Here is a 25,336-nt window from a genome sequence, read left to right as displayed (position 1 = left end):
GTATAACCCAGAGAAGTTGTGTAGCCTCTGAGTTGTCTACATCTGATTAGGTTGTGGCTTCAAGGCTTCCTTCAGCACCCTACCCCATGCTTTCAGGGACTGACAGTCTGCAATTGCGATTGAGGTCCAGTTTTATATTTATCATTGAGGATGTAGGAAAACCTTTTCAAGCACATATCTTGGCTAGCACACACACACACACACACACACACACACACACACACACACACACTGTCTTTTTAAAGTAGTTGCTGTTTTTTTACCCCTCAAGTGACATAACAGAAACTTCCTTTTTTTGAACTATGTTCCTGTTTTGACCCCGCTCTTTGAAATTACTTATTATACAAAGGAAATATGAACAGAGGCCTGGCACGTTGTTGGAAGGTGGTGTTCTCCGGGTTCCTCAGTAACTGGTGGTACCTGAGTACATGAGCAGCTGCCCGTGAGGGACACTGTGTGCTTCTGGTGTCTCTTGTTACAAAACGGCTGTAGGAGAATAGTTGGGCCATTTAGCAGGTTTCAGAACTAGCAGGTGGGATGCAGGAAGGTTTCTTTTCAAGAGACACCAGAAGCACACAGTGTTCCTGGGTACAGAGCGGCTAGTGTGCCTGCTTCACAGAGATGGTCATTGGGTTTGTGGGTAATCTGTAAGAATGGATTCAGAATGACATGAGCCTTCTGATTTGAGTGGTGCTTGGGCAGGGACTACATGTCAGATCCTATATCCAACCATGCGTGTTTATTCCTGTGAACACGTGTCCTTTGTTGAGAGCATCAGTGGCCTTGCCTGGTACAGCTTGCCCTACCTACTAACTCAGTTGCACTGTTTGGAGATTCTTGGTTCCTATGGACTGGAGGGAACCAAACTTCAGCATTTGCTCTGGGACTTGGAAGACCAAGTGGAGCTGTGCATTAGTAACTTGGTCTAGCTCCCACCACATATAAGTTATGTTGTCTTTACTATGGAGTTTGTTGTTGTTTACCTGTAGAAAGGAACTCAACCCCCCTTTGGCAGTCTCTTTATTCTTATTTCCTCCTTCCCCCCATGTTATCTTCAACAGTTCAGTCTTGCTTCATAATGGGAAGGCCCTTTCCCTGCTGTCTATCATGAGCAACACCCCATCATCGTCTCTGGAGACCCTGCCATTGGCCACCCATCAGCCAAAGCACTCATCCTTCACATGACAGCATCTTCCTGAATAGGATTAGCTCTCAGCCAGCTACCCTCTACTTTTTTTCCCTTAAAATCTTTAATTTTGGTCCAGTTATGTGGATTCTCAAACTCAGATACTTTTCTGAGTAATAAGGGTCCCTGTATCTGCCTCCAGGCAGAACCTGTGTGTTCAAAGCCAGGCTTTTTCTTCCTTCCTTCCTTCCTTCCTTCCTTCCTTCCTTCCTTCCTTTCTTCCTTTCTTTCCTTTCCTTTCTTTATTGTTTTTCTTTTTGTTTGTGTGACAGTAATACAAATGTTTATTAATTTTTAAATGTGGTTTATTTAATGTATTTTGTTATAAGAGGCCACTAGTTAGTTCCTAGCTGCTCAGACCCCCAAAACAATCACACAGAAACTATATTATTTGCAATACTGCTTGGCCAATAGCGTAAGCGTATTGCTAGCTAGCTCTTACATCTAGAATTAACCCATTTCCATTATTTTATATTTTACCAGAAGGCTCATGGCCTACTGGCAAAGTTCCATGCGTCTGTCTCTGGCAGCTATATGGTGTCTCACTGACTTTCTCCCAGCATTCAATTTAGTTTTCCCCACCTAGCTAAGTTCTGCCTTGCTATAGCCCAAAGCAGTTTCTTTATTCATTAACCAATAAAACAACACATAGACAGAAGGACCTCCTACACCATATTTATTTAGAGACAAGGTCTCAATTTGTAGGTTAGGTTGTTCTTAAATTCATTCTGTTGCCAAGACTGGCCTCAGACTTAATAGTTCTACTCAGTTTTTTGAGTGTTAAATTTAAATTAAAAACAAGCATGTGCCAGTGTGCCAGGCTGCAACTTTAGAGGTACTATCTCTCTTTCTGTAGTATTTTGATTCACATACATGTATCTTAAATTTCATTATTCACACATACATGTTGAAAGGGTCATGTTTGATTTAGTTGAGAAAATCTGCTGAAGCAGGGCAAAGAAGCATGCCTAAGTGTTTTGTCCAGGGTTCACATCTGTGTACAGGTTCTTCGATCATTGCTCCTCCATGTGCCCATGCTTATTCCACGTAGCTGCTGTTGATTGTATTATGATACAAAGGAATCTATAAACATCTCACTATCCTTTTCTGCCGGAGTTCTAATCTTTACAGTTTGAAAAATATGCTTGCCCACCATATCAGTTTCAATAGTAAGTTAGCAGTTAATGTGAATGGAGAAGGGCTGTGTCATTAGGTCCTTGCCTAGAAGTCTGATGATATGTCCATAGACAGGTCTGGGTGCACCAGACACAGGCTTGCTCTGCTCGTTTGCCCAATCACAAACCTGGTCTCTCCACCAGGATAACTGGGGTGAAGTTGGCAAGGAGGGAAGAACATTTATTTCTCAGTGGGCAGATAAGGAGGGGGTAGTGATGACCTTGTTTTTTTCCTTATAAAGCAGCTCATTGTATGAAGAATGTACTTTAATTTACTGATTTTCTCCTAGACTGGATGGAAGACTGATGAAGAAAACTAGCAGCATGACCGAGGTAAATGGATGTTTAATTCTTTCATGTTCTAGTGTCTGTTTGTCTTCAGAGATGTTCTAGAGAAACGATCATGGCCAACTTGAATATATACATATTGAGAGTCCTACAGATGACACAGTCAAACACATATTCCCCTTAATTAATTTAGTTATATATGTATATTGAACAAGCATGTATTTTTACTATTCTTTCAGGTATGTAATTGCATAAGTTGCATCAGCATTTTCATTGTAAGAGTCATGTTTCAGAATGTTAACTGCACTTTGCCCAGCATAGTATGGCCTGTATGCTGTTTGCCATCCAGACTTTATGGACTCTTTGTATGATGCTGGCACCTGATTCTAAACTACAAGTATCCCTTTGTGTAATGTAGGACAGTTGCTGGCTTCATTCATTGGACTGGTAAACATCCAGGACCTCCATTTGGAAGAGTTTATATAACTGCTTTTATGAGCTTACTATCTTTTCTCCTTTGTTTTCTTGTTTTTTTTTTTGTTGTTCTCGTTCATTTTATTTATTTTTAAAGTTGTTGCGTATACATTGGTGTCTTAGTTAGGGTTACTATTGCTATGATGAAACACCATGACCAAAGCAACTTGGGTAGGAAAGGGTTTATTTCAGCTTATATTTTCCATATTGCAGTTTATCCTTGAGGAAAGTTAGGACAGGAACCTGGAGGCAGGAACTGATGCAGAAGCAATGGAAGGGTGCTGCTTTTTAGCTTGCTCTCCATGGTTTGTTCATCCTGCTTTCTTATAGAATCCCTGACCACCAGCCCAGGGATATCAATACCCACAATGTGCTGGGCTCTCTCCCATCAATCACTAATTAAGAAAATACCTTACATGCTTGCCTACAACCTGATCTTATGAATGCATTTTCTTAACTGAGGTTCCCTCCTCTCAGATGACTTTATCTTATGTCAAATTTATATAAAACTATCCAGCACAATGGCTAATAGTTTTCCATCTCCCCTTTGACTAAAGATAGACCATTCACCATTTTTGGTTGTATTTTCTGGTATTCATGTATCTGTTTCAAAAAATGGAAAATGCTTTAAGTGTTACTTTAGTGGTTTCTTCAAGAATTTTAGATATCTGTCCTAGTTCCTGATGAAGATTTACAGATGACCCTTGACTGCTGGGATTCACTTGCATTCCCACCCCCACCCACTTTTCTTTTACTTGTCTTCTTCCACCACCTTCTCCTTCTCTCCTTTTATGAGGGTAGGAGAGACTGTGGGCTTATACTGATCTAACTTAGAGTCCTCCTATCTCAGTGTCTGGGACTATTAGATATGTACCACTATGTCCAGATTTCCATTTCTCTTAGTGCATCTGTGTTCTAGACTGCATTTAAGTATTAATATTTGCTGAGTTGTGATAATTATTTGGTTTTGGCTGAGCATTGTGGTATATGTTGTCATGTAACAACCATTCTGCTTCCTAGTTGGCTGCATGGGACGTTTTATGCCTCTAGGAAATGGTTAACACTTTTCCTTATCCCAAGAATCCGGAAATTCCATGCTGCGGGCTCCCTTCCACAATCCCTCTTTCCTTTTTCTTCTTCCTTTCCATCCCCCTCCCCTCCCTCACTTTCCCTGATATTTGTAGTTTTTCACTTATCATCAGTTTGATGACTTTCTTGCTCTCTTCTCTCACCAAAGTCAGAAATGATCAACTATTTTTTACACTGTATGATTCTGACCAGCTCCTCTCCCTACCCTTTTTTCTTTCTTAGAACTCTTTGATTACACTGGATTCATTTAGATAATCCCAGATAATCTCCCCATTCCCCTTTTCCTGTGATTAATAAAATACAAGTCACATTACTCACCCTCTTGATCATGTTTAGTATGAGGTAGATAGTGTTAATTTACATCTTTTATATAAAGGATCTTGAGACTTTTTTCATCTTGGAAAATTATTATTTATCTATGAAGTAACAGTTCCTTTTCCCTCTCCCTAGCCCCTGGAAATCATCTTTCTTTCTTTTCCTTTGTCCCTGGAATCTGTTGTCTCTTTGAGGCTAGTTGCTTCCTAATGACCTGATCGTTCGTGCATGTAGCAGCACATGATAGAATCTTCTTTCTGAGGGCTGAACACTATTCCACTGACAAGGCAACCATATTCTCCTTACCCAGTTATTTGTCAGTAGACATATAGTGTGGTGCCTTCTAATCTTGGTTATTGCTAAAACTGTCATAATGAATACTGATATGCAAATATCTCTTCAAAATCTTATTTTCAATTCTTCCAGATATACTTCATAAACTAGATCATACGATAGTTCTCTGTTTAACTTTTGAGGGATTGTCTGTGTGTGCTCCATACCAGTTGTACCATTTTACATTTCTAAGAGTGTACAAGGGTTCCAGTTTCTCCACAGTCTTGTCAACACTTGTCATTGTCTGTTTTTGCTAATTGCTATTCTAATATGTAGGCGGCCACATTTGATTTTGCTTTTTGACTTGCTTACCCTGATTAGTTGCGGCGGACTTCTTGACCGGTGACGGAAGAACGACCACCACACCAGGATTCCACTCAGATCACGCTTTACTGGAGTGCCCTTGATTGATGGGGAGCAGGAAAGGAGGGGGCAGGAAAACGAGGGACAGGGAGCAAAGGGGCAGGGAGCACAGGGGAGAGGCAGCAGGAAGCGAAGGGGAGCAGGAAGCGAAGGGAAGGGGGTGCACTTAGGCAGCCGCTTAAATAGGGAATTGGCACACGGGTCGCCCTGTGATTGGCTGCCACCAACAGCTGACACCAGACCGCATCGGGATAGGCTCAAGAATCTACATCCACTGCGCATGCGGGAAGCTGGGAAGCGCAGCTCTCAGTGGAATAGCCAAATATGGAGTTGTTTGTAACAAACAAGACAGGGTGTCGGCTCCATCTTGTAATGGCGATCCTGTCCGGCTCACTACAGTTCCCCCTTATTGTTTGTAAGCAATGAGCGCAGGACTAACTCATCCAATCTGACCCCCACCTCATGATGTGTTGGTCGATCGAGGATGGAAGATATTTTCCATGGACACACCTTCCCCTGTGCAATGGGTATTCGAGGAACCCCGGGGGTGCAAAGGCTGTGTCGCAGGAACCTACAACCACACACCTTCCCAAGTGCAATGGATCGACAGATCCCATGGGGTGCAAAGGCTGTGCAGAAGGAGCCTACATCCGCACACCTACCCAAGTGCAATGGATCAACAGATCCCATGGGGTGCAAAGGCTGTGCAGGATGGAAGCTCTAAGCGTCTCTTAGTGCTAACAACCATATCTGGGGGAAGGAGCCACACTCCAGAGTAGCTAATGCCTGAGAGATTACAGCCTTATGCCAATATAGCCTTATCCCTATTGGTCTGGGCTCGAAGGCAGCAAACCAACTACAGGCACAACACACAGCCACCCAGGCAGCTTGCCAAAAATATGCCCACGCAACTGAAAGCATAGGGACCCTTTCTCTGTAAAGTTACGTGCTTCTCCTATAAGGTAAAAATCTGGGGAGAACCGTGGCATCATGCCGAACAGGCATCGCCTTTGGGAAGGCTGACAGGATTCCCCTTCAGTGCTCCGCCTTCCACTGGATCCACGTCATCAGGGATGTCTGCAGGAACTTTCTCCAGAGACTCAGCCTCATCCTTAGGAACTTCCTTGATCATGCGTGTCAGTTGGCTCGGAACCCAAAGCGGAGCCTCTTGGCCCTGTGGAAAAACACATACAGCTCCCCTGGATCTTGCCAACACAAGATCCGGTCCATACCATTTGTTATCCAATACATCTTTCCACTTCACATATTCCTTTTGTTCCATAGGGCCTGCTGCATGCTTTTCAGCTGCTGCAGTACCCGACTCATTCAGGTTTAAGAAATTAAGTGTGAAGAGAGCAAGGGAGATTCTTTCCCTGGGAGAAGCGGATTCAGCTATTCCCCCTTTTTGTTTTTGTAGAATTTCTTTAATATTTCTGTTGGCTCTCTCCACAATACCTTGTCCTTGTGGATTGTATGGAAGACCCGTAATGTGGGTCACTTGGAGCTGTGCACAAAAGGCACGAAATCCATGGGAGGTATATGCCGGGCCATTGTCTGTCTTCAGGCGTAGGGGTTTTCCCCAGGCAGCCCAGGCCTCCAGGCAATGTGTTTTTACATGAGTTACCTTTTCTCCCGCTAGGGGCGTGGCATGAATAATGCCCGAAAAGGTATCCACTGATACATGTAGATATTTTAATTTGCCAAAATCAGGCAGATGGGTAACATCCATTTGCCACAACGCGTTAGGTTGCAGCCCTCTAGGGTTGACCCCAACATTAGGGGGGTATAAAAAAGTCACACATGAAGAACAGGCTTTAACTATTTCTCTGGCTATCTGTCTGGAAATATGAAATTTTTTTCTAAGGGTATTGGCAGGCACATGCCAAAGCTTATGAAAATCTCGTGCTAATTCTACAGGGTCCGAGACGACCAAAGCCATGGACCTGGTAAGGCAGTCAGCCAAATCATTGGCCTCAGACATGGGTCCTGGAAGCAAAGTATGAGCCCGAATATGTCCAATGAAAAAGGGATTATCTCTTTGTAAAATGCATGCTTGAATTTGACACAAAATATTGGAAACTGTACTTGAATTTCTAACAAAGGCAGCCACCTCCAATGAGGCAACAGCATTCACCACATATTTAGAATCTGAAAATAAATTGAAGGGTTCTGAAAATCTTTTAAAAACTTCCAGCACGGTCATACATTCCGTGACTTGTGGGGAATCAGGTCGAAAGTCAAGCAAAATGGGATCCCTACCTTGAATTACTATGGCACCTTTGCCAGTTTTGGAGCCATCAGTAAAAATAGTCAAGGCCATATTAATGGGCTTTTTAAAGGTAACCTTAGGAAAATACACTAAGTTCCTTTCCACAAAATTTAATAGGGGATGTCTTGGATAATGATTATCAATAAGGTTAGGAAAAGCGCAAACCAAAACAGCCCATTCATTTACTGTAGCTGCCAATGTCTCCACCTGTCCCTTGGTATAGGGAATAATCAATTTATCTGGCATGGTTGCAAAAGATGTTAAACAATGTTTTATCCCCAATACAGCTTGAGAAGCAACCAACTCGGGATAATATTGAATGGTTTTGGTACCTGAAGAATTACCATGGATCCACCATAAGGGGCCATCTTGCCATAGCACCCCAGTAGGGTAATGTGCAGTTTTTAAGATGCATAAGAATATAGGCAAATCAGGATCGACTCGGCACAATTGTGCCTTAGTCATTGCTTTCTCCACCTGTTTTAAAGCCTTTTCAGCCAAGGGGGTCAAAGTTCTGTTCGAATTAACATTTGGATCACCTTCCAAAATAGAAAACAAGGGCAACAACTTTGCCCGGGGGATGTTTAAATACCCCCTAATCCAATTAATATCCCCCAATAATTGTTGAAAATCATTAAGTGTCCTCAAATGATGGGTGCGAATGGAAATCTTTTGAGGGGTCACCGTCAAAGGGGATATAACTGCTCCCAGAAATTTTATAGCAGTAGTCTGTTGGATCTTATCTGGTGCCAAGACCAGGCCCCAACATGTAGAAAAAATGAAAATAGATTTACATCCATCTCCATGTACAAAACTTAAGTTTAAATGAGACAAAGGCCTCAGCATATAAAAATTATGTTGAACCTCACAGAGAAAAATTTTTGAAGCACATTTTGCCACATCTCAAACACAGCCTCAGTGGCACAAACATTGTGAGAAACCATAAACTATATCTCCTGAATTGAGAAACTTTTGTATAACAAGGCTATAGAGTGGGAAAAGATCTTTACTTATCATAAATCCATTTCAAAAATATATGAAGAACTCAGGAAATTAGTTATTAAAAATTTTAATCCAAAAAATATTTGTTACAGACCTAAACTGAAAACTCTCAGACGAACTTAAAAATGACTGAGAGACTTAAAAATGCTCAAACATAACATCCTTTAGCCATCAGAGAAATGCAAACCAAAACTCTTGAGGTTTTACCTTATCCTTGTAGAAATGACCAAGATTAAAAATTATTATTAACAATTTATGTTTGAGAAAATGTGGTTAAAGAAAAAACTCCATTGTTGGAAGTGTAAACCGACACAGTCATCTTTGGATCGCACATCGTGTTGAAAAACCTGAACAAACCAGATTCTCCCAGCAGGAAGAACCAAAAATTCAGGACCAGCCGCTTAAGCGACCCTGCTGAAGACAACCAGCTGAAGACAAAGCAAGACTGCAATCCTGATAACAATCCCGATAAACAGTGAGTTTCCTCCTTGTGATTATCAGCTTGCTGTTTTAGGAACTAGCCGATTATGACCTTGGGAGTGGTCCCAAGGCAACCACCTGTGGATTTTTTGGAATTTATGACCCTTTTGGACCACTGGGCAGTGGCCTCCTTTTTCAAAAATTCTTTCTCCTGGTACTCGGGGTTGAACTCCTCCCCCGCCAACCAAGACCACGTGCACGTGGCCTCAGCAAGGATGGCTCCCGCGAGCCATGCGGGGGCCGCGCCATCCCTAGACCTGAGTGAGAGTTTTCCCAGCATTGGGAGTCTCCCACTATGTCTATTTTTTAAAATTAGGCAAATATCTACCTCAAAACTTAGCAATACCCCTTTTGGGCCTAAACACAAAGTTGTTTAACCACAAGAACATGCGCTCAGCCTTGCTTGGATGTGTGGCTGAGCAGAGCGGCTGGGCCCGACAGTTCAAGCTGGTGAGCCTTGCCGCGGTCGTGCTGCACTACTATGCCCTGAGGCCCACGCTGGGAGTGGCCCAGCGGTCCAGCCTGTCGGTCCTCAAGGCAGGTCCTGTGTTTGTAGCTTTGCATCTTAGAGCCGCAGCTGTTCACATTCTACAAAATCTGGAGGCCTCGGTAACTCGAACCAGAAGAATATAATTCCCTTCCTTAGCATATCTTGTTTAGCGGCCAGATCTCTACCAAGCCTATCATAGGATGACACATTAAGATTGCCAGAGGCGGCTTTCTCCAGCTCTTCCTCCTCCTGAGGGTCTAACTCCTCAGACCGATCCAGGCCCGCAAATTCCTCGAGCACTGGATAGAGGGGACCTCTCCTCTTCTCATTAGCCTCTCTTTTAGAGAGGATTGTATCAGGATCCTTTTCTTTTGCTTTTTTTCTTTCAGGCCTTTCCAAGTTTCCTCCCTTTGAATCTGAAAAACCGTTCTTGTGTTTAATTCGGGCCTTTCGCCCCTCTCTCGGAACGTCCACGTTGTTCCCCGCTCTGAGGTTGCGGCCAGACTTAAGGCAGTACAACCAGAGAAAGCAGGCCAGTACCAACACCACAAACGCCACGAACACGAGACCAAACAACCAAGAACCCACTCCCGCAAACAGCATACTTGGGGAGACTGAAACCAGCATACTGGGAGAAACTTACCGACGTCGCCACTCCGCGTGTTGAGTTCAGAATCCTCTTCGGCCCTTCGCCTGGCGACCGAAGTTCCCGGGTTTTCGGCACCAGTTGCGGCGGACTTCTTGACCGGTGACGGAAGAACGACCACCACACCAGGATTCCACTCAGATCACGCTTTACTGGAGTGCCCTTGATTGATGGGGAGCAGGAAAGGAGGGGGCAGGAAAACGAGGGACAGGGAGCAAAGGGGCAGGGAGCACAGGGGAGAGGCAGCAGGAAGCGAAGGGGAGCAGGAAGCGAAGGGGAGCAGGAAGCGAAGGGAGAGTAGGAAGCGAAGGGAAGGGGGTGCACTTAGGCAGCCGCTTAAATAGGGAATTGGCACACGGGTCGCCCTGTGATTGGCTGCCACCAACAGCTGACACCAGACCGCATCGGGATAGGCTCAAGAATCTACATCCACTGCGCATGCGGGAAGCTGGGAAGCGCAGCTCTCAGTGGAATAGCCAAATATGGAGTTGTTTGTAACAAACAAGACAGGGTGTCGGCTCCATCTTGTAATGGCGATCCTGTCCGGCTCACTACAATTAGTGATGTTGAACATCTACTCATGTACAGTTGACCATTTGTTTGTCATCCAGGGAGATGTCTGTGCATAAATTTTTGGTTACTTAGGGTTTTTATTGTTGAGTGCTAAGAGATCTTTACATTTGGCTGTTCATACCTTTCATAGTCACGGTTTGCCAGTGCAGCTTCCTGCTCGTAGCTTGCCTTCCATTCTGTTGATTTCTTCCTTTGCTGTGCAGAAGCTTTTACATTGGATTTAATCCTGGTCTGTTTTGCTGTTGTTGCCTGGGTCTTTGGTGTCACAACCTGAAGAAGGACTAGTATGGGATTTCTTGTAAGTGTCCTTCTTCATCTGTCGCCCAACGTGGGGTGAGTAACTTAAAGGCTACTGGCAGTAGGAATTCCTACAGCAACAACCAAGAAATCTGTTGACAAATTACATGCCTTGAACCTTTGTTCTTGCACTTTCTTCTAGGAATTTTAGTTTTAGATCTTACTTTGTACAGCTCAGATCCATTTTGACTTAATTTTTGTAAATGGTATAAGGTAAGAGTTTTTTCTGTAGACTTTTAGGCAGGCTGCCTTTACAGTGTTATTTTGGTCTCTCTGTCCTCAGCCCTGAGGGAACTTCAGTGGCTGTGCTTTGGCTTCTCAGCCTCCACAGTTGCTCCGCTTTCCAGTATACACAGTGCCCAGTGTCCCTTATCTTCTGTGGTGCGGCTTTCATTTCTTTTCTTTTTATGGATTTGTCATTATGTTGCTATCTTATCATTTTAATGGCAACTTGAAGGGAAGCAGTGCCATTCCCAACCCCAAAGTATTGCTTTTAAAAGTTAATACTTGGAAGATTTTAAAAAGTACTTCAGAAATAATTTACAACTCCATTTCTTTTCCATTTGTTTTATTTATTTATTTTTTAATTTATCTTGTGGTACTGGGAACTGAGCCAAGACCTTGGGCACGCCAAGCAAGTGCTCTGCCCCTCGGCTTCATCCCCAACCTGTTCGCTTTGTTTTTGGTAGCCATTTGACGTGTGATGCACCAGGACCCGGAGCCAACAGTAGCGAATTTACTTTCCAACTATTATTTCAACATCAAGGTAAACTGAGACTTTTCCCATATGAAGCAATATGAAATTATTGTTTCCTCTTTGGATTTATTATTTTGTTTTTATTTTAGTCAAAGTTTGAATTTGTTATTCCCTTTTTATTGAGATAAAGCCATGGGGCTTTGGCTTTGGGCTTATAGGCTGTGTGTTACTTTTATTAAGAGGTGGTGTTCTTTATATAATAAATGAGTGTGTATCACTGTATTCCCACTAAGCTGTAAGTGAATGCTGTTTACCATAGAAGGGGATTAGGCTTTAAAACTTTGTCTCATATTAGTTGAGACAGCTGCTACTTTGTGACTGTTTATGGCTATGGTAGGTTGAACATGATTTTTTCTTCCTTTCTTTGTTTCTCTCTCCTTCTATGTGTCTTTCTTTTTTCTTTTCCTGTGTGTGTGTGTGTGTGTGTGTGTGTGTGTGTGTGTGTGTGTGTGTGAGAAAGAGAGAGAGAGAGAGAGAGAGAGAGAGAGAGAGAGAGAGAGAGAGGCTTACTATGCTGTGTTTGCTGTCCTGGAACTTGCTATGTAGACCAGGCTGGCCTCAGCTTACAGAAATATGCCTGCGTATTCCCCCCCAAGTGCTGGGATTAAAGGTGTGCACCACCATGTTGGACTGAACATGATCACGTACAAGACGCCAACACTAGGTTCTAAGGAACTGTCAAGAGGGTGGCTGCTTTTGCCCTTTGAGTTGTTTATTCCCAGCAGGCTGGGCTGTAACTCAGCAGCAGAGCACATGCCTAGCATCTGGGAGGCTCTCACTCAATCTCAGCCCCACAAAGAAGGGAGTAGCTCAGCATGTTAGTCTGCCCAATGCCCTGGACATTGGGTTCAGGAGTGGCTTCTTGAACATTTGAGGTTGAGGCTTAGGAAGGCCTTGGATTCATCACCGGCTTCATGTGAACCTCAAAAAGATTTAGATCGAGGCTTAGAGATTCTAAATAGGAAGGAAAAAGGAAGAAGGGAGGTGAGTGTCTTAGTATTTACAGCTGCATAGTGATACCGTGACTAAGGCAATTCACAAAAGAACACATTTGATTGGGGTCCCGCTTAGAGTTTCAGAGGGTGAGTCCATGAGCTTCATGGCTGCCAGTGAACCGGAGCTGAGAGCTCTCATTTTATCTTCAAGTTAAAGATAGTGAGAGATAGAGATAGAGAGACTGGACCAGGTATGGGCTTCTGAAACCTCCAAGTTCACCCCCCTCCCCAGTGAAACACTTTCTCCTATAAGACACCTCTCCATCTTTCCCAAACAGTTCCACCAACTGCCGGAGTTATTCTCGTTCAAACCACCACAAAGGTTAAGAACTTAGTTTTTAATTAAGAAAAGATGTGTTATATCTGTTTTATGTTAATAAAAATGAAAACAGCACAAAATAGAAAAGCTGAAGCTAAGGGGGTAGAGCAGGACTATCGGAAAGTTTCGTTGTTTTCAAATTATTAACCATTGTAGTGCTATTATTTCTGTTGAGCCGTTCTCCTGCATTTGTAAGTTTCTTTTAGCTTTGGAATTTTATGATGCTATTTCAGAGTTAATCTCAAACTGTTCCAGTGGTCTAAGATCACCTTTGGGTCCCTAGTAATGAATCCCATTATCTGTCTGGGAAACATGATACCTGGCAAGACCTGCCTCAGAAAGCACACGTGACAATTATCGCAAAAGAACTGGTTACTAGAGTCAAAACAGTAGTTGTCAGAACCTGGCATGCCTACCCGGATGTACAGAGTTAGGCACCGTGTCCTGTGGGAATGGGGCCAGTGCTTAGGACTGGAACATGCCAGCCTGTTCTCTAACCTGAGTATTACTGTTAGCTCTGACTCAGTCCCTTCCTTTATAGCCCTTCCCATTGCCTGTGGGATAATAATGAATCAGTGAGCCTGACTCTGGCCAGGTGCTGCTGGGGAATTTCTGGCTGGAGACTGCGTTGGTGTCTTTTTCTGGGAACAGAGCAGTTTGTGTGGAATCTCAGCAAGTGTATGTCCTCCAAATAAACTTTTATTGGCTTTTGAACTTAACCCTGGTCAACACTGGCACTCTCTGGGCTCAGAATCTGTGATGTGTTCTATAGTTCATTGTCTCTGGGCTCGGGATCTGTGCCGTGGACTGTACTCCATGGTCTCTGGGCTCAGGATCTGTGCCGTGGACTGTACTCCATTGTCTCTGGCCTCTGATCTGTGCCGTGAACTGTACTCCATTGTCTGGAAATGGCACCGTGTGCTGCCACCTCCTTTTGAAGCTGAATTTAAGAATATATGTTTAATTCTTGAGGAATTTTCAACACTTACTATTTTCATCATTTGCGGAGATGGTTGTTATGAGACCTTATTAAAAGTGCTTCTATTTCTGATGCAGGCTCTGCTGTGGTGTCTGGTTTCATATTTATCGTCATCCTGTCCTTTCTGTGTGAACCTAGTGAGGCTGATACTGGAGAAGAAACGATAAGGTTTTTCTAGAAATCTTATGTTGTTCACAAACTTAGTTCAGCGATTAAATCCATTTTAGCAGAGGGCCCCTGGAACTGCGGTTTATCGTAGTCTGGGGGAGAAACCTAGCACTGTAGATCTAACCAAGTGAAAAGCAAGACATCCACTTAGATACCATGCATCGACTCAGATTGTTGACTCTCAAGAGGTTGTCTTGGAGGACTCAGACTTGGAACTTAGGGACATGACATTCATTCTGTGTTATGTTTATTTTAAAATTAGGTTAAAAGCCTATTTAGGCTTTCGGAATGTTAATGAGTTAACAATAACTATTCGTCCTGATAAATATTTTAATCATTGTTTTATCCTTCCTACCCCTGGTACTGAGAATTGAACCCAGGTGCCTCTTTCATGACAGGGAAGTACCCTGTCACTGAGCCACTCCCAGCCCCACAGATGAATATTTTAGTTTGTCATCAAAATCCTGGAAAAATCTTAGCTGCTCACTGAGAGACCAACCTGAGGCTTGTGAGGCGGTGAAGCTGCCAGAGATCATGTCCTTAGAAGATGAAGGAGCCCAAACTTGATCGGAGACCCATCTGATTTCCCAGACTGCTTAGGTCTGCCTCGCTGACTGCACACAGGAGTGCCAGCCACACCTGGGAATTTTCTTGCATCCACACAAAGGCATTCCGAAGCTGTGGTGTGGTGACGCATTCTCCTTGGGGCAGTGGGGACTTCCTTCTGGACCTGGGGCTTCCTTAGAGCAGGGTCATATCAGTTTAGCCTCGGAGGGTGTGTCTGCTTGTGAGGTGTGCCAGCCTAGTTTAGTCTTCTCAGTAGGGCGCATGCTATCATTCCCGGTGCTCGGGAGGCAGAGACAGGAGGATCTCTTTTGAGGCCAGCCACAGTCTAAGATGTGAGTTCCAGGACAGCCAAGACTACATAAAGAGGCCTTTACTCCAACAAACAAACAGAACAAAATAAAAAGAAAATTAAAAACAGATCAGTTTGCTTTAGTGGTTGCATCAGTAGTGGGGTGGGATCAGGATTTAACCAAGCCATCTCACAGTGAAGGGCAGCTCTGGTAGCCCTGTACAGATTTCAGAATTTTGTCTCATATGCCTGTCATTGCCTAAAGAAAATGCCCCCTTCCCCCTTACCACCCTTTCCCATCTTCCTTCCCACTCCCTGTTTTGTGTTACCAATCCATAATTTTTTGGAGATGGGCTGTATTTCCCTAGTGCTGTGGTTAGAGGTGTGTCTCGCCAAGCTCAGTCGTTCACTCTGAATGGGACTCTAGAGTTTTGCTGTGCAGATTTTAAAGAAAATTTAAGACTATGGTGGTGCATGCTTTGTTCTTAGTGCTCAGGAGGCAGAGGCAGGCAAGTCTCTGATTTTGAGGCCAGCCTGGCCTATTATTTGAGTTCTAGGACAGTCAGGGCTATTGAAAGAGACATTTTCTCAAACAAACAGAACAAAATAAAAAGAAAATTAAAAACCCCTACTTAAAAGTATTTTGGTGTAGAGGCTTCCATTCTTATACCTATGAATAGGTATGCTTTTTTTAAAAAAAGACAAAATTAAAATCACAAGTCTTTCATATTTCTTTTACCCTGTACAATGCCTGCATTTCTTCTACATGCTTAAATATTTTTTGATAATGTGTTCTTTGTGGCACGAAGTCTTCCATGTTCCGTGTGGCTAAAGAGTAAATGATCTGCCTGGTGTTAGGTAGACATACTTGTTAGACACTTGAGGTCCCACTGGAAGGAGAGTATCGAGCGAGGAATGCACAATTGCCACGATTTTCATCTATCTTGTTGTTTTTGTTTGTTTTCTTTTTTTTCAAGACAGGGTTTTTCTGTGTAGCTTTGGATCCTGTTCTGGAACGTTTTTTTGTAGAACAGGCTGGCCTTGAACTCATAGAGATCTGCCTTCCTCTGCCTCCCCAGTGCTGGAATTAAAGGCTTGTGCTGCTAATGCCTGGCTTAGAATGGTATTTTTTTTTAAAACTAGGGTATTTTGGAACCTCTGTTTCTTTCTTTGAGGTGGGCAGCCAGTCTGTGACCCAAAACCTCTCATATCTTATTCTTAAGTAGTTTAGCCCTCTTTTTCACTGTGTGAGTTAATTAAAACTCTTCACATCCTCTTTTGTTGTTTAAATATTTTCCACAGTTTAACCCTGGTTAGGTCATTAGCCCCCACTGAACCAAGGAAGCCTCAGACTTCTTGAGAGTTCCTGTTGTAGGCCTTGGTTAGGGGACAGAGGTCAGCCGTCACAATTGGCAGGAAGACAGAAAAAGGAACAGCCAAAACCTGTGTTGTGGGACTCAGTTTAGTGGAAAAAAAGATAGTAAGCTCCATATATATGTAAAATACCCATATGCTATACCTGATGAGGGTGGGGGAGGGGTAGAGGAGGGGAGACAGAGGTGTGTACTGTGTGCATGTGTGTCAATATTCCCTTCCTCGTGTGAAGATGGGAGCCATGTAGTCTTGTGTGAGAAGGGACAGTCCAGCTATGGGCATAAGCGAGGGGCAAGCCTGCTTATATCTGGGGCAAGGACATCCCAGGCAAAGATGTTGAGGAAGAGCTCTCGAGACTTCCCAAAAGTGCACACAAGCCCAGACGTAACCACGTCAGAATCGCCACTGTCATGAAGTTGCTCAAAGAGGAGCATTTTTTTCCTCTTAGAAAGGTTTCCAGCACCTGGAAAGAGTTTTATACTCTACAAGCAATGAAGGCTTAGCTGACTGGCTTTCAGACCAAAGGAACGGACACCAGATAAGCAGTTAGATTAAGTGTTGCACTCAGATAACAGAAACTTACATTTACAGATACCCTCCCTAGGGTCAAGAGGTCACTCCAGAACTATTTCTGCCCTTTGTTTTTAAAAGAAAATGTGATTTTCTTCAAAAGTTTTAATATTCTTATTTTAAATGTGAAAATTTGAAAGCCTGACATTCTAGTTTAGTGGAAGTTGACAAAGACGATGGCCTGGGAGGACATGTGTGTAACAGACAGAAGCATGCACACTTTCCTCCATTAGCCCAGAGGCCTTCATCAGGGGTTTTGTGAGTGGAGCCTGAAGAAGGTAATTGACAGGGAGGAGTCTTCGTGATCCAAGACTCCTTTGGTGAGGTCAGTGTAAGCACCATTGCCTGCTGTCTCCCTTCCCTCACGCTGGGGAATAAGTGACTTGTGGCTCTTTCCCCCCTATACCTGATGTTGGGGAAGGGCAAGGGCCTGGGTGGGTGATACTGTCAGGGGGAAGGGGTCATGCCCTCGCCCCGCCCCTGGGCTGATGTTTGTGTGGGACAGGGGAGTTCGGTGGTGGCAGGGTGGGTTGAGGAGTTCAGTCCATAGGTGCTACTTTGATTTCTTAGCCAGGATGAAGAAAGGATGCTTAAATTTTGATATTGGATAAACTGATTGCCCGTGAACATGGTGTTGTGATTTTGATAACGACCATCAAGTGTGACCCTCATACCTATCTGAAGACTCTTGACCAAATAGCTTTGTTGTTTGGGGATTCCCAACTGTATTAACTGAACTTGCTGGCAGTAACAATCTTTTGAGTACTAATGTCTTAGTGGTGTTTCACTCTAGAGCCAGCTTGTGAGGCTGCCCCAGTGTAAGGAATGAGGATCCAGCCATAGGAAGCCTCTGCTCTGTGTGGACTCTTCATTCTGTTCTTTCAGTAGGATTCCAGTTAAGGGCATGCGAGAAGCTAAGATCCTGCTGGATTGATTGACATCCATGGGAAGCAGTAAAACTTAAATACTGGGATTCCAAATAAATAAAAAATTGTTTTGTTCCCTTTCTCCTTCTCTCCCCCAAGAGCTTCCCTCTTGTGTAGCTAGAGCTACGATCACACTTGTAACTCTCCTGCCTCCACCTAAGAGTGTTGCATGTCCTACCCTCTCACGAGTTTTTGTCTTGTATTCATAGCCTCTAATTTGTTAATGGATCATACTTTTAGAGACGCCCCAGCTCATAACAGAAGGGAATAGATGTTTAGAGGTTTATTCACCCTTGTCCTGGTCATTCACTGTTGGGTGCCAATTTGTAGCATGGAGGCCACTTGTTTGTTTCCCGGCTGCTCAGTCCGAAAATAATCACACAGAAACCGTATTACTTAAAACACTGATTGGCCCATTAGCTCTAGCTTCTTAGTGGCTAACTCTTACATTTTAATTTAACTCATTTCTATTAATCTGTGTATTGCTACATGGCTGTGGTTTACTGGGTAAAGTTCTGGCATCTGTGTCCAGTGGGACTCCATGGCTTCTCTCTTATCTGCCTTCTTCTCCCAGCATTCAGCTTAGTTTTCCCCATCTCCCTCTATTCCCTGCGCAGGCCCAAGACAGTTTCTTTATTAACCAATGGTAGTCACAACACACAGAGGGGAACCCCACATCAATTCACACCCTTCCCCATCATCAGCATTTCCTGCAGGGGTGGCACGCTTGTGACAGGTTGACAAGGCAACCTTGTCATCACCCAAGATTGTGACCACTGCTGGGAACCACTCAGGCTGTACATTTCTTGGATCGACAGTGACACACAGGGCTGGGTTTGAGGCCACTTGGGTGAAAAAATGAAAACCTTGAAGAGAATGGAAAGGAAGGTCTGGACAAAAAGGGATGGTTGGGGCTCTGTAGGGCAGGAGCCAGCGTGACTCAGGGAGCTGCAGGAAGTCGGTGTCACGGGCTGCTGGGCTGTCAGACTGAACTGAGGACTGCTGTTCCCCTTAGTAACAGTGCAGGTCATTGATGGTTTTGAAATGATGGCTGTAAAGGAAAGTGGTAGGAATAGAAGTAGCTCGGGAGACCATGAGAAGATTCCCAAGGGTGGGACTCAACCTGTCTTCTCTTTTTTGGAGGCATGTGCTACAGTCAGCTTTATTGTGCACGGGTATCCAGGTACCCATGGCACTGGGGCTGGCGGCGGTTCTCGGTACGGCAGGTTTGGGAAGTATGCAATATACAGTTACTCAGTACTCTGTGCTTTGGACATGGTAGTCACTAAAAAGAAGTTGAGCAAGAGTGTTAGCTATTATGCACCATAGTGTCTGTGGGTGACAAAATATTACTGATCATTTCTGAGAGTAGATTTGAAGTAGTCTCACCGCAACAAAAGAAGTATGGAAGTTAATGTCTGTGTTAATAAGCTTACTGTAGTCAGTCACTCACAGAGAAATATAGGCTTAGCAAAGTATCGTATTACACATGATAATGATATATAATTTCTACGTATCAGTTGTACAGGTTTATCAAAGTATCATATTACACATGATAATTATGTGTAATTTTTACATATCAGCTGAACAAAGAAGAAAGGAAAATATGAGTTGCTTTGACTACAGTTAAGAAATGTGACTGGGTAGAGATAGTTATTAAAAATAAGTTTTCTTAAAATCATTCTGTTCTTTAAAAGTTTTAACTGACTTTGTACTTTTCTGTTATTAATATTGCATGTGTGATTTTTGAAAAGAAAAATAATCATGTATTTTCGTTTGGGGAACTGAACCCAGGGCCTAGAGCACTCCAGGTGAGCTCTCTGTCATTGGACTATTTTTCCCCTTTATTATTTATTATATTCCAGCCCTTTTTATACCTCAGTGAGTTTCTTGTCTTTTACCAGGCTGAGGGTTTCTCAGTCACAGGGAGTCATCTTTTCTTCATTTCTCTAGTGACTGCTGTCTTACCTGTTTTACTGTAGAGGTTTAAAGATACTACTGACCGAAAGCACTAGGGCATTAGGATTTGTCTTCTGCTTCACTGTCGCATGCCTTTCCTGTCGTGGGGTTAAAAGTGGCCTTTAAATTGTCTGTGGTGGACTGTGGAGATGATGGCTCCATGGATAATAGACCCTGGGCAAGCATGGAGGCCTGCCTGTAACTCTAGTGCTTGGAAGACTGGGACAGAGGATCCCCAGCCAACACACCCACACACACCCACACACACACACCCACACACCCCCCCAGCATGTTAAATACAGTTAAATGAGATCTAAAGACAGATTGTTTTTAATTCATATTTTATGAACATTTTAATATGACTGGTTCACAGACTGTTTTGACAGGAAGCTCACAGTTCCTTTTCCTTTTTAAAGAGAGCCAGTAAATTGTCATCTCTCTAGAGGCAGAGGATGCTTCTGTTGGGCATGGAGCCTCACACCCCGAGTTCTAGCTCAGGGGAGGCTCAGGCAGGAGAACAGTAAGTCTGAGGCCAGCCTGGGCTGCATAGTGAGATACTGTCTCAATAAAACAAAATAAAGTAAATCAAAGTTAGTGAAAACAAAACAAACCAAAGCCATTAAGAAAGGACATTCCTGTCACCCTGGAAAGGTTTTCATATGCCCATTCCCATCATGTGCCCATTCCATCAGTGTCCCTTTTTAACAGGAGTGGGCACAAATTTGATTGTGTTGACAGGTGCTGGCTCTTCCAAAACCTCAGACACAGTCGTACTGAGTGGGTTTGTCTTCCTTTGTTCTACGTAATGATACTTCTGTGATTCATACTTGTTGTTTGTGTGTCAGTGTGTTCCTTTCTGCTGCTTAGGAATATTGCCTTTGATGACTGCATCTATTTGCTATTGGTGTGTGTGTATTAGGGTGGACTTCAATTTGAAACTATTATGGATATCTTGAACAGAACTGCACACATCTTATTATAAACGTGTGTTTCTTTCTTGGAGCCATGTACTTAAAGATACCCCCTTGAGGAAATGTGCAACTTTGTATGAAGTTGTCACACAGCATTTGGCAATGAGATGTACATTGTAGCATTCTCGCAGTAGTGAATGCTTTGCTAATTCTACCTTCCACATCCCTGATCCTCCACCTTGTTTTGTTAGATTTTGATGCCAGCCGTCTGTAGATGTGGTATTATTTTGTTGTGCTTTCCCATGATTTCCTTGGTGGCTAACGATGTTGAAAATGTTTTTGAATACTGCTTTTCATGTCCTCCTTATGAAGGATCTCACCAAATCTGCTATTTCAAAAACTGGCTTGTGTGAATCTGGGTGCACGTTTAATGCATGCCTGGTACATACTTTACAATTATTGGTTTTTTTTTCAGTTTTTTTTTTTTGTATCTTTGAAAAGGGGGGCATTTTCATCTTCATGAAGTCCAAATGATCACTTTTCTCACTTATCTGTAACAGTTGGCCTCCGTACTTTACGATTACACTTTGGCTTGTTTTCCTGTGAATGGCTTAGTTTTAACTTTTATTCTTAATTGTGTCATCGCTCTTATTTCTGTTTAGTCATGAGGCAGTGGTCAGGATCCATCTAGTCCTGCTTGGTTCGCTTCAGAGATGATCCTTACACTAACCAATTGTTGTATGTGTGTGACCTCTGCTATATTCCTTTCTTTTAGTCAGTTGTCCTTATCTTGATCCTATGATTTTTGGGAGCTTTTTTTCTTTGTCTCATGAGTAACATAAATTTAATATTTTCTCGTTATTCTCTGTTTTTTTTCTTTTCTTTCTTTGTTTCTCCTCCCTCCCTCCCTCCCTCCCTCCCTCCCTCCCTCCAGTCAGCCTGGAACATCCTTCTCACCTGTTTACTAGGCTGTGTCTATTAAAGTGCATCCGTTGTCGATAAGGGCGGGGTTCTATGTTACCTTTTAAGCATACTTTAAGGATCTATACCTTTCAGTTCTAACATTTAGTCTCTTTTCATTGGCTGCAGTTATTGGCATGGTTAGTATTAGTTCCCTCATTAAAAAAATTTTTTTAATTGGTTCACCTTTTTAAAAATGTTTTTGTTGTTTCTAGTGTGTGTGTGTGTGTGTGTGTGTGTGTGTGTGTGTGTGTGTGTTTGTACAAATGAGTACAATGCCCAGAGACCAGCGTCATCAGATCCTCTGGCGCTGGAGTTAAAGTGATTCTGAGCCCCGGATGTGGGGTGCTGGGACTCACATTCAGATCCTCTGAAAGAGCAGTGTGTCTTTTTAATACCACTGAGCCTTCAGTCTGCCCCAAGAAATTCTTTCTCCTTTCTCTTCTTTCTCCTTTTTTGAGACAGTGTCTCATTATGTAGCTCTGGCTTTCCTGGAACTCACTATGTAGACCAGAGTGCTGGGATTAAAGACATGCAACAATGTCCAGCGTGATCCTGTCTTTTAAGACATTTTTCTAAAATTTCTATCTTTTTCTTCTCCTTTTTATTTAATTGACAGATTCTTTACATTGCATTTTTATTTCAGGATTTTAGGTATGTCTCTTTGCATCATTATATTTCTATATTTTTTGTTAATTAAAATATCTATGTTAGTAGAATTCCTACCTTGAATTAAGGTGCGGCTTCATGTGAAACTTAAGAAACTTGTAGCGTCTCTCTTTCCCTCCTTTCACGCATTGGTTCTCATTCATTCATGTATGCTTATGCATGTGTGTCACAGACTAAACAGTGCTCTGACATGCTTTTGATACACTGTAAAATGGTCAGGAATTTCTTTTGCAAGAATAGTGCAATTTGCCATCTCTTTTCTTGTGCCCATTTCTTACCTCAAGACTCCTCATTTTTTTTTATAGACCCGCCCCTCTGCTCAGCATGTCATGGAGTGTTTATCTACTGACCACAAATTCTCAACTTTCATTTATTTAAGGCTATCATGTCTTCGTTAGTTTCAAAAGGTACCTTTTTGCTTCTTATGTAACTCCAGCTGATTGACCCCCACACCTTTCATTTTCTAACACCATTTCTGAAATTTTTGTTGCTTCTTTGGGGCGTCATTTTAGGTGAAGCTTTGTTGTGGTTAACTGAATTTCCTGCTGGGGGGGATTGTCATTTGGGCTGAACTTTGAAAGTTCTGGCCATTTTTTTAATCGTTTTTTTCCCCATATCATCTGTATCTTCCCTTCAAAAAATACGTTTTATCATCAACTAAAATCATAGTTTTCCCCCAAGTGGCAGAGCATGGGAGACATAGCCATGTACCAGCTGCAGAACATGTGGCATGCTCTTCCTGCTCTTATGGTATAAATCTAGGGCCAGTTCCCTTCTTCAACCGGCCATATCACGTTGCCCACACTGCAGGCAGCAAAGCCTCAAAACGCTGTGCAAGATCTGACTGCTGATCTCTACTACCCACATCCTTGCTAAGCGGGACTGCAGTAACCATCAGAGCTTTCTATTTAATCCAGATCTGCTTGCCTTTTAGACCTGGGCGTTCAACAAGGTACAGTTCTGGAAGTCTGTGCTCGTACCCAAGAAGCAGACATTGCCCCGAGAATGACATGGATACTAACAGGAATGAAGTTCATATCACAGAAATGAGATTTAAAATGATATAACCTGAGATTTTTGAGAGTCATTTCTTGGAGAAAGACATTGGCATCTAAATAAAGAGTTGCGTGAGAAAATGGGAGAGGAGAAGCTAGGGACAGTCTGGAAGGCAGAGGACCTGTCTTGGACGAATAAGAACTCCTTTGTCTCTGTTCATGACAGTCTTCTTTCTGTAGTTACTTTGAAGCAATGGGATGATTTTTGCCCCACAGCCATCTACGTAAAAGATGTGATAAGAAAGGGTAAGAGTTGTGAGCTATGGACAACGGACAGCATGTTTTACAGGTGGGGTCTTTGCATCACTAATGCTGAGCAAGTATATCATCTTTCCCGTTCTGACCCCTGTCCCACCACAGTGCTGCACTTCCTGGAACTTCTGGGACTATAAATCCTCAGGCTCTTGGTGCCAACTGAATGGCTTCAATGTGCCAAGCTTTTCAGAGAAGCCCATAGCATCTCCTTCTATCTTTTGGTGTGGTAGCCACTGGTTTCCTTATGGAGACTGGGAGTCAGCAAATCACAGGCTGCTGAGTGAATCTGGACAGAGCTGTTCTTACTAATATCATCCTAGTGCATGACAACCATGTCCACTGATTTCCAATCGTCTCTCTAGCTATTCTTACACTGGAAATTGTGAAAATTAAGCATTTGTTAAGATACCTTATGCCAGAAAACTAAAACTGTATGCCACTGGTCCCCACAGATGATGCTGTTCTGCCTCCAGCCCTGACAGAGTTCACACCCCCAACCTCGTATCATGCGTCTGTTCTGATCTTGTTTGTGCTCTTCTTGGTCATTGATTTTTCCTCTTCTATCCACAACCGGGCATCCATTTGTCATTCTGCCGTCCGGCCTTTTCGTTCTTCTCCCCTTTCCTAGTAGTTACCCCAGGTGACACGAGTCAATATTTGGGGCTGGCTCTCTTACTTAGGTCATGTCACAGTGCGTTTCTGTCAGTCTTTGTTTTTTATCACTTTTCACTTGAAGTCTGATCACTGCTCACACTTGAATGGTTTTCATTTCTTGGTTCGGAGTGATGGAGAAGAGAAAAGCACAAGCTTTGCCTTCAGAGAAAGAACTGGAGCTGAGCCTCATCGCTTAGGAGATAGTAGAGATCAATAATAAATTTAGAAATTACAGGTGTTTTCCCAGATGACTGAGCTAGGGCTAGGCTTTTGTTACTATCCTGTCCTTGGAAGAGTGTCACATGGGACATGACAACACAAGCTTTGCCTGGTTGAAGCTAACATGTTACTGCCTGCCTTACACAAACCATGAAACCACTGCTAGGAAATGTCCCATGAGTTTACAGAAGGCGGTGGAATAGGAAAGGTTGCCCAGGTGTGTTCCCTTCCGTGGCAAGGAGCCAGAGAAGCCAGCGTTCAGTACATACATGGTGAGGGAAGCCAGGGCTCCCTTATCTTGTATTACTGCCAAAAGAGGAGTAAGAGCGGGAACTCTTACGTCCTCCTTATAAGCCATGTGTTTGCATGTGCGTGTGTGAGTGTGTGTGTGTGTGCACGCACGTGCACGCACACGTGTAACATATAAATATATAAACTTAAACATTTACTGATAATAGAGATTTATGTCAGAACAATTCTTTGCTATACAGAGAATTTTACCATTTATTAAACACGAAAGCTTCATTTGCATACTGAGATGCTGTGCTTGTTTATTTTCACATAAAGAATTAAATCTTGGCTGAATATTGGATACTTAGATGAAAATATCTTCAGTATTTTTCACAGTTGGTTGATATTTTGAATTTATAATCATCGGGGCTGAGAACACCACTTAGCATAAATATATGGTACAAAATGGCAGAAGTGTGTTTAGGGCCAGTTCAGAAAC

The 25,336-nt window shown here is 43.0% G+C and overlaps 1 protein-coding gene across 7 annotated transcripts in view; it reads left to right on the top strand.

Annotated features, from left to right (window-relative positions):
- Positions 1 to 25,336, top strand: part of Sgms1 (sphingomyelin synthase 1) — a 260,799-nt gene that overhangs the window by 130,474 nt on the left and 104,989 nt on the right. For 5 of the 7 annotated variants that reach the window (XM_075973838.1, XM_075973841.1, XM_075973835.1 and 2 more), the window contains exon 4: positions 2,652 to 2,694. The exons of the other annotated variants lie outside the window; for them this stretch is intronic. The gene's annotated coding sequence lies outside the window, so the exon portion shown is untranslated. The remainder of the gene's footprint in view (positions 1 to 2,651; positions 2,695 to 25,336) is intronic. 7 annotated transcript variants of the gene reach the window in all.

The sequence above is a fragment of the Microtus pennsylvanicus genome, chromosome 5 (genome assembly GCF_037038515.1).
Source record: "Microtus pennsylvanicus isolate mMicPen1 chromosome 5, mMicPen1.hap1, whole genome shotgun sequence".
NCBI lineage: Eukaryota > Metazoa > Chordata > Mammalia > Rodentia > Cricetidae > Microtus > Microtus pennsylvanicus.
Note: the sequence above shows the minus strand (reverse complement) of the source record. Positions and strands in the feature narration are given on the sequence as shown.